The sequence below is a fragment of the Saccostrea cucullata genome, unplaced genomic scaffold (genome assembly GCF_032062105.1).
Source record: "Saccostrea cucullata isolate Sc308-1 unplaced genomic scaffold, CSIRO_AGI_Scuc_v1 ctg549, whole genome shotgun sequence".
Taxonomy (NCBI): Eukaryota; Metazoa; Mollusca; class Bivalvia; order Ostreida; family Ostreidae; genus Saccostrea; species Saccostrea cuccullata.
In genome coordinates this window covers 24,376-33,414 of record NW_026925269.1, presented here as the reverse complement: position 1 = coordinate 33,414, position 9,039 = coordinate 24,376, and the positions used below count along the sequence as shown (strand labels likewise).

The 9,039-nt window shown below is 30.3% G+C and overlaps 1 long non-coding RNA gene across 1 annotated transcript; it reads right to left on the bottom strand.

Moving 5' to 3' along the window:
* Nucleotides 1-271: 271 nt before the first annotated feature.
* LOC134268471 (uncharacterized) lies at nt 272-6,938 on the bottom strand. The gene is made up of 3 exons (XR_009992378.1): nt 6,760-6,938; nt 605-729; nt 272-471 (listed from the first exon to the last, which is right to left on the bottom strand). It is a non-coding gene; the product is annotated as an uncharacterized LOC134268471 (long non-coding RNA).
* Nucleotides 6,939-9,039: the final 2,101 nt, after the last annotated feature.

Below are 9,039 nucleotides of genomic sequence, written 5' to 3'. Positions count from 1 at the left end.
TTAAAAGATTAACATAATTGTGTCAGGAATTTTATTATTTTACTTTCTACTTTCTTACCCAGCTTACTATAGTGTAATTGGAACAGAAATACAAATTGATTGTTTGATGACGTAAAGCCATTGCATTACATTTTAAAAAAAACATTTTTACTATTTAATTGCATTCAGTTAATTAACAAGTAAATCCTATTATTTTAATGCCCAAAGATGAAATCAAAGTTTTTGCTCCTTCTCTGAATATGATATAGTTTATTTCTTAAAATATGACTAGTGTTACAACCTTCAAATAACACAATGTAAAATTAGGAAAAAGTTGCTTATCCAAAACATTCCACAAAAAATGTTAGCAATTTCATTTCTTTGAAAACATGTTTAAAAAAATTTAAAGAGAAATAAAAAGATGAGAAAATGATTCATATTTAGACAGAACATTGTTTTTTTTCTTTGTATCCTTCTGTACCAATACCTAATCTAAAAAAAAAGAATATAAAATATTTTAAGAACATTCAGTATGTTGATAAAAAAGAAGCAATCATCATTTTAAAATGAAATAGCCATTTTAGAGTTTATGTATATCTAGAGAGATAAATAGTTATAAACATACATGTAATGAACTGTTGTGATGAATGTAACTCGTAGCATGTGGACTTGTTGAACGAGAAAATCCAATTGGATGCTGACCTTCTTTACGTCCGCTTCTTATTTTATTACATCCCTCATTTTGGTTAACTTTGCAAAGAAAACATTATTTTTTAATAAAAGTTTTTAAGGATTTATAGAAAATTAAATTTAACATTCACACCTTAGCTATTTTAAAAAAGAAATTGAGTATTTTTTAATTCTAAAATCAATTGCAGCCATAGGCAAATATACTTACTAGGATATTTCTTTAGGTATTCTTAGAATAATTTTTTTATTTCAATGAAGTAAGATTGGCATCTAAATTTATGATATATAAAATGTGCATATAGCTATACGATTTTGACCAACAAAATGAAGTTTAGATAAACATTCGTGTACAAATACACAACTCTGAAAAATTGGAGAATGCGTTGGTAAAATACTCCTTAACGATACAACAGCAGACAATTCATTGATCTTGATCTGTCAATAACTAATTCCATTCACCAAGTTGTAAAACACTGATTAATAATTATTGATACGATTTTTTATCATAAATTTATTTTCTTTATAATATCCTACACATAATAAATGAACTTGCTTTTTAAGAGGCACTTGGTGGCAACTTGGTCTCAACTTCCATGCATTTCTTATAGAAAAGGAACACAAACAATCCCTGATTCATTATGCACAAATTCTTATATTCATCTGTCATTTTTATAATCATGTTGTTTTTCATAAGGACCTCAGCGCTCTATAATTTAGAAAGAAAGCTATACATGTATATGTTTTAGATTTTTTTTTAATTTTCAATTTCTCTATTGCAAAAACATACGTCTTTTAGCATCAATACAATATAAAAAAGAAAAAATCGAAATGGACGGTTAGACCTTATGAATCCATATCATACACATATATACATACAAATACATGTTAATAGTATTTACAGTTCATATGGAGAATGGCATATACATGTAGACTACTGAGTATAGTATATGTAGTAAAGCAATAGTCATATTCAACAATATAATAGTAAGAAATTTATAGATGAATTCCACAAATTATACAATTCTTTTACATTTTTCACACTTAATAACTGTATCAATTTGTACATAGATGGCCTACATTAATAATATTTTTTCAAAAACTTTTATCGTAATGTCATATATATTTGGCATACAAGTATAAAATCATGACATTCGTCTTTAATTTCTGGAGTACATATTTTACAGAATCTTTTGTCTCTTGGTATATTTTATGTCTACCTAATTCAATAAATAGATTAGAAAAACCATTTGGTTTTATAATAATGAATTTGCTCATTTTTATATATTGTAATCGGATTTAATAAAGGATTGTGGTTTATAAAAGGTAATTATTTGACGCATGTAGAGTACACTCTTTCGCAAAAGAAAGTAAAACATTCTGTTAAGTAACAGTGTAATCAATACATTTTGGATCTCATTTCCTAAGATATTATGGCAAAACAAATTAGAAAAGGAAGTTGAGTCGTTATATTTCAGTTCAATCTATTCGGATTCCTCCACTGAAATGTCGGTTTGCAGGTTCATGTATAACGTATTGTGATGGAAGTGAATGAAATAAGGTTCTTCAATCTTAATGCACGAATCTTAAGAATACAAACCACTGCAACGAGAGTCCCCCAAGCAAGCTCGACATTCAAGCTATCACAAGTAGGGCACTACACCGTCGATTCACATCATCCACGTGAATATTTTTACAAAACATACATCAACTCATTCGGAAAAGAAATCTTAACGACACAAAGCTTCCATATCTTGAAAAAGAAATGACATTTCTCATTTTAATGAAAATTTTTCAAAACTCAAATGTAAAGATTTTACAAAAACGATCATTTTGGAAAAGGATTATTTTTCTTACTAGTTTTACTAAGAAGAACAGTTTTATTTAGTAAGTTTTCAATTAAAATTATATTTCATTAAGTGTCTTAGTCGTTTCATTAATTGTCTCTCTTTATAAAAAAAAACAGTTATCATTGAAAACAAAATTTGCAAACGGATAACGTTTGTGACTGAAGATCAAAATTAACATTAAGGACTTTGTATTTGTTCAGATCAGTTCTATATAGATGGTTTTTCTATGACATATTTTGCCTCGGAGTTATTCCCCTTAGCCGCCATCTTGTAGGGCAAAGCAGTAAATTTTCCTCTTTGACCAACCAACTTTAAACATGCATGCCAGAAATATATGGGGGAAAATATTTGCAATTTTAAAATAATAATTTATAGAGGCTTTAACTTATATTCATAAGAAAAATAGTGTTATCTTTACCCCGGTAACCAGTATATCAAATTGAACTTGGTTGAATAATGAAGGGATCTGGTAATGTTGCCCTACAATATGGCGGCCATGGGGAATAACGCTTTCTTAAATCACCTCAATGGAAAACCATTAGTAGAACAAACGTGTTACAAAAATATTATTTACATTGATATTCATCATATACATGTACAAGCATATTTTAAGGAAAAATGTGACAATCTCTTACATGTAGTTTCTCGAACAGGGTCCTGTTAGAAAAAAACCCCCAGAAGATCAGAACATAAAGAGAGAAACATTTGTGAAAATTGTTGCTTTAATACAATATATATTTCCTTGTTTCATTTTTTTTAACCAAAGTCTTCTTAGGAAAGTCTCGCGCTCCTGAAAACGAGATAAAGACCATAAAATGAGAGCAAGCTGAAGTCGAAATTTCAAATCAATCCATAACTTTTGAAATAATTTTGATAACAAAACACAATTTTAACCATATGTTGAATTTGGAATATTACACAAACCTGCATATTTTTGATAATATAAGTGTAATAAATAACAGGCTATTCCAAATCAAAATTTTGTCTTAAGGTAGGATTCTTCTCATATTTCTAATATTTAAAAATTAATGAAATTTTCACAGAATCAAGAAGACAATATCAGTAAGTGATAGTATCAGTGAAATTAAATTTGACCGTTTTATATTTGAGGCAGGGTCAGGTCAAGGTCATTATCTTTTTCCTTGACATTAAGAATAAAAAAATACTGTTGCCAATCATGTGATACCTACTTCTATTTCAAAAGTTTAAAGATTGTTCGTTTTACATAAAACATTTTACTAAATCGGGTCTATAGCATGATATTACCAAATTTACATAAATAATTTAACTTAACTGGATATTGGCTAATCCGAATTTTCTCTGTTTTTCTTAATTTTTTAGGATATATTAGTTATTTTCATATGCTTCCTATATTTAACTTTTTCTTATTTTCACATATAATAAAGTAGACTTAAAAATGTACAAAATGATACAAAAACAAAAAGTTTTGATCGTTTACTTACTTTTTATGGATTTTTGGCTCAAAGCTGCACTTTGATAGGAAGCGTTTAAAAGCTAACAAAGTTCTAGTTTGTTTTGGAAAATCATATTTATTTGATATACCTGTATTTTGAAAGTTTAGTCCCTCATTATTAATTTAACTTACATTTGAAAATTTCTCCAAGTCTTCGATTGTTTAAAAATTATAACTTAATTCATTGTTGTATGATAATTTTGAGAGGCAGAAAAGAAGATATTTTCATACGCCACCATTCCGCCAAAAATATAGTTTTCGAACATCATTTACCATATCTATTTAAAGTTGTACAATTGTGATGAGGAAAGAAAAATATGGTCTTTTAAATTCCTTACACCTAAATATATAAGACATATTTAAGCAAATATACTTTTAATGTTTCTTCTAGTCAGAAACCAGAGAAGAATCCTACCTTAAGACTGCTCTCAGTTTATGTTCTCCAGGCAAGAATTTTAACTTAAATTCTAAAACCCTCAACAATGTTTTTGGACCTTAGAACAAAAATGCTATTTGACATTGATTGTGCATATCGAAAAAAAATTGTTATTGGCTAATTTGTTGTCCCCCGCTTGAAAAGTGGGGGATATTAATTTGGGTTTGTCCGTCCGTCCGTCTTTCTGTCTGTCTGTAACGCGTTCGTTTCCACACGATATCTCGAGAACCCTTTGAGCTTTTGCCATGAAATTTAGCATAGCAACTTCCTATGGACTGAAAAAGACTACTATTGATTTTGAGGTCAAAAGGTCAAAGGTCAAGGTCATAAATAAGCAAATTCTGTCCGTTATAACACTTTCGTTTCCACACGATATCTCTAGAACCATTTGAGCTATCGCAATGAAATTTTACATAACAACTCCCTGTGGCCTAATGAAGATTGATTTTGATTTTGAGGTCAAAAGGTCAAAGTTCAAGGTCGTAAATTTATACATTCTGTCTGTGTGTAACATTATCATTTCCGGGCGATATTTCAAGAAGATTTTGAGCTTATGCAATATAGTTTTATACCAAAACACCCTAGGACCTCTCTCACCCCTCTCAAAGTGCCCCGCCCCGTTTGTTTTATTAGTATTTATAGTATTACATGTCGCTATTTTTAGCACTGGGGCATGAGGAGAGTTACTGCGTATAAAACAGGTTCTCGGCGGACTTTTTGTTCTTATTACATCTATTAGAACTGTTTAATAAAGGCTAAATAAATCAAACACCAAGGATTGTGTAAAATTTTGAGAATACCGAACATGAATATACATATGTATGTGACTTCAGTTCTGCATATACTTGACTCCACGTGAAGCGATTCCGTAGTCTAGTGGTCTCTCGCTTCACATGTGAGAGGTCCCGGGATCGAATCTCGGTCGATCCTTTTTTTTTTTAAATACTTTTCTTTTTCTTTTTTTTTACTAAATGATAGTATTCAGCATGTGAAATGAAAAATTTATGAAGTTATAAAATCATCATTACCGTGTGATAAATATTCCATATAAAAAGAATCTTCCATACACATAATAAAGAATAAGCAATCAAATCTTTTTATGCATATTGACATACATGTATTTTATTTGCTTCAGTATACATTTATACTTTTAATAATTCTACAAATTCAGTCAGGGGGATCCGACTTTTTCCCTAAGCGGGGGACACGAATTCTCTGAATTAGCTTGTTTATATACAAAGCAAAGGGTTTAATTTTTTATTCATCCATTTTAACAGAATGACAAAGATGTGTTCAGTTTAAACAAAAATGAATGTAGCTGAGGCTTATTTGTTCTTCTGAAGCTAAAGAAAGTTCATGTTCCTTTTAGTTCAAACTTTACTATATTTCAAAATACATCAAAATATAATTTATAAAACAAACAAGTTTTATTATATATGAATGACTGAAAGTTTGAAATAATGCAGATAATACCTGGTTGGAAATACATGAAAACAATGTTTCTAAATTCAACTAAAAATAACGTCTATAATTCTGCTTTTATGTATATCTAAATAAATATCTTTTCTTTGCAATTTAGTTTATTTGCGGAAAGACAAATTGTGCCGCTACTTTGTTGATATCGTTTGAAATACCTACGAAACTTTCAGACAGCAGATGAATTATCATGTAGATGATTCGTTCTGAAAAGATGTCCCTTTTGACTGCATAGATCGGACCCTTCGTTTTTCTTTTCATATTTCTTTTCTTGTAAGAAATCAAGGGTCTTTCAAATGATCGTATAAACAAGGAGAACACATAAGTATTTTAAATGGTTCAGAAAATACGAAGAATACATTTGAAACAAGCAAGAAGGATCTTGAGGTACAAAGTCATCTTTGATCAAATAAGTCTACTTGCATTTTAAATTCTTCATTTCATATTTATTTATGGACCTCCAAAAGGTGAAAACAGTGATCAATCTCAGACCTCCTATAAACCAGATACAATGGGGAACAAATGAGTCCTTGAAAACACACAGTCAAATCGCTCGTGGAGGTCAATTTCGTGGACAAGCAAAATTGTACTTGTTCGTTGGGATGTTATTTTGAAGTCTACTTTTTTATACGGTTGATTCAATGAATGTATTTAAAAAATAAAATGGGGACAAAAACTTGTGGAAAATGTGTTTTTAGGTTGATCGCTCCAATTAATGATACAATTTTTGTTGTTGTACAATGTACTCTTCCACAAACTACTTGAAAAAAAACAACATTTTCTTTATATATTTATACCATAAACATATGTTTAGCGAGTCAAAAGAACCGATTATGAGTTGAACATTTAATGCATACCTTAATATCAACATATGGAAAAACTTGACCAAACCACTGGGTGCTTGGATGATGATCTGGCAACACGCGTTATAGGTGGGCGCCCGCCCAACTGGGCCACCGCGGAATTGTGGTGATATAAACAGTCTTTAGCGTTGACTGAACAAGTGCATTGGACTCTTAATATAATGAGAACTTAATTTAAATATATTCATTATTCTAAGAATTTACATATGTTTTGTCAAAACCTGACACGTAGGTAACGGTTGATAACCTGTGATTTGAATGCGCACATAAAGAAAACTCTTCGTTTTGTCTTTAGTATTCATATGTGCTTTGATTGTGACAATATTTAGCAACTGCCTGACAGAACCGTGTCAGATATAAAAAGCATATCACCAAGTTTTCCCCAACGTGCCTAGATAAATAAAAGTTGTTTTCCTTTTGGTTTCAGTGTGGTCAAAAACAAATGACTGTATAAATTCTTGTAAAATAGGATTGTTATAATGACTCACATATCTAGAATATTCCTTTACATGATTTCTTGAACAATGGTAATCAGTAATGTATAAAATTATAACAAATGCGTATTCTTTCAAACTTATACTTATTTCCTCTCACCAATTTTAACACATTTTTGTACGAATGCCTCAAAAGGAATTAAAACAGTTTAATAATTATTGTTTGAAAATGTTTCTCGATCCCTTCCTACCTCCCTTTCTCTACAGGGGGGAAAAAACTTCAGCGATTGTCTCGAAGAAATATATAAGATAATAGATGTAGATTTACTTATGTTTACAATTGTGGTTTTTTTTTCCTCTGTTAGTATAATCAATTCAAAAGCTAATGAATTTTTATTTCAAATGTCAGAGGTCATCCATATCCATTTATAATGCGCATTTATATTTACGGACTACTTTCAATTAAGGCCTTAATAACAGCTCAAAAAGATTTTAAACAGCAAGGTGACTTCATGTAAAATATAATTATGTATTTGAATCAATTGGTGATAAAAGATATTAAAAGCGGTTCATAGAATTATAGCTTCATTTTAAACAAGTCATGTTATCAAAATATAAAGTAACTATTAGGGATTGAATTAAGAGTACTAAATTTATTAACTGTTTAAAAGCAAAGATATTAATCAAACTAAATCTTATTGTCTTCGCACTTCTTTTAGGTCAAGATAGTGAAAACAATTCCCAAGTAAGGTCTGTACATGTACTTATTTAATAAATACTTCAAATGAAAATGGCGAAGATAAACTGTGATTGATTTCAAAAAACTAAAACAACACAAATCTTTAAAAGGACAGAAAATTCCAGAGGTGGGGTCAGCTGCCAAGGAGGGGAATGCATCTTCAATTAACCAGTCTCACCCCATATGAACCCTATATAATTATTGACAAACAGGTAGCGACACATTCCATTGTCAAATTCAGTTTAAAAACAAATGCCATCCAGTTAGTTTGAAACAAGTTAACCAATTTACGATCCAATGATAGATTACATTTGCTAAAAAGGTCATGATATAATGACCATATATATTTATCAAATGGCCAGTTTAAACGAGATTGTCCAAAACCCTGCACTATCAACTTATCGGTCATATCCCTGCCTCGGTTTTAAAATTAATCGTACTCTGAGCATACAGTTGAGTAGCAAATAAGTTGGGAGTTTCAGATTCAAACGCCATATCCAGATGATGACCCAATTTTGCTACAGAAATAAGGAAAGTTGACGATAGGAAAGTTAAAACGACTCTCCTAAATTTAGCTGTAAATAAGCATTCTTTTGAATAGCTGTAGTCAGTTAAACATCCAAAGCTGAAGGTCACAGGGATATATCAGTTAGACATAAGAATGAGAGCTATCGTTAATTGATTAAATATATCGACGATGCCATAGCAAGTGCTTTCTTCTCATGTCGAAGAAAGGATATCCATATGCATCTATGAGAACGGCAACGACTAAAGTCGTAACATTGATATTTCGTCACCAATCTGAGTTTGGAATGAAAACTGTTTTTATATAATGTTGTATTCTGAAAATTTAAAAAGCACTCGGTTCGATAGTTTCATTTACAAAATCTATCACAGAGAGCTTTAATTTACGTAAATTATAGTTTACTAATGAAAACGATTTAAATCAAACCGCTCATTACTAGCTGCTGATCTTTTACGAGCCAGCACTTTCTACGATGGGACCTCTGTTTATGCGGTCTCATCCTAAGGACCGGTCTCCAAGTCCCACATAGGGATAAGACATCTTATCTAAATTAAATGCTTACTATATATAGTATT